Raw genomic sequence first — 1,181 nt, forward strand, 5'->3', positions numbered from 1 at the left:
GGTTGCTGTGAGCTGTGATGCCATGGCACTCCACCCAGGGGGACAGCTTGAGGCTCTGTCTCAAAAAAAAATAATAAAATAAAATAATGACAACACAGAGCTTCAGTTTCCAGGGAATTAGCAAGTTTTGTTGGTGGGCTCAGGAGATACATGCACCTGGGACAGAGAGGATGGAATTTAGCCTGGAGACTCCGGGGGGAGTTTTCTCCCATCCTCTGCTTCTGGGGCTGGGGACTGAGGGAGAGGAGCCGAGGCCCCAAAGGAGGGGAAGGGCTGAAGGGAGGAGCAGGGGCCCGCCTGGCTGGTCAGAAGGGTCTGCAGCCTCCACTGACTGGGCAGTCTCCTTCCTCGGTCCTCTCAGTGCCAGGCACTGTGCTGCATGCTGGCGACACCATGGTGAGCAAACCCAGGCAGATAAGCCCTGTGCCTTCTCAGAAGGCTGGTTTATGGGGGATTAAACTGTGATCGAATAACCATAAGCACGGATGTCAAATACCAGGTTTAAGTGCTGTAAAGGAGAGTTTAATTAAGGAAAGTGGGGGTGAGAGTACTCTCCTCAAGAGCCTTGAGCATGGTTTTAAGGCTTTGCTGCTGGAAGTTTGTTAAATTCAGAATATTCAGCCCCACCACAGACCTCCAGTATTGAAATCTGCTTTTAACATGCATTCTCAGGTAAACAGCACACACGCTAGAAAGGAATGTTCGTGTGTTTGCAATTGCTTTCAAAGTGGGAGAGACTTGATCATGTTAAAAAGCTTTTAGGGGTTAGGGTGGGGGCTCTAGGCTGGACAGCAAACACAGGATTTTTTGCCTGTTTTGTACTCAGCACCTCCTTGAACCATGCCTGACATCCTTAGGAGCTCAAGAAATGAATAGATGAACAAATCATACACTGGCTTTTGCAGGCAGTGGAGGAGGAAGAAGAGATGGACCCCCCAGACTCGGCCTCGAGGGTCTTCTGTAGCCGCATCCTGAGCATGGTGAATGCAGATGACGTCAATGCCATCATCCTGGCCCAGAAGAATATGCTGGACCGCTTTGAGAAGACCAATGAAATGCTGCTGAATTTCAACAACCTGTCCAGTGCCCGCCTTCAGCAGATGAGTGAGCGCTTCCTACACCACACGAGAACTCTGGTAGAGATGAAACGGGATTTGGACAGCATCTTCCGCCGAATCAGG

General features: G+C 50.3%; 1 pseudogene across 1 annotated transcript in view; it reads left to right on the forward strand.

Annotated features, from left to right (window-relative positions):
* Nucleotides 1-835: 835 nt before the first annotated feature.
* Nucleotides 836-1,181, forward strand: part of LOC100961088 — a 15,065-nt pseudogene continuing 14,719 nt past the window's right edge. The window contains exon 1 of the transcript XR_001161837.2: nucleotides 836-1,177. The product of XR_001161837.2 is annotated as a kxDL motif-containing protein 1 pseudogene (transcript). The remainder of the gene's footprint in view (nucleotides 1,178-1,181) is intronic.

The sequence above is a fragment of the Otolemur garnettii genome, unplaced genomic scaffold, assembly GCF_000181295.1.
Source record: "Otolemur garnettii isolate 467f Iridium unplaced genomic scaffold, OtoGar3 scaffold00277, whole genome shotgun sequence".
NCBI classification, from domain to species: Eukaryota; Metazoa; Chordata; class Mammalia; order Primates; family Galagidae; genus Otolemur; species Otolemur garnettii.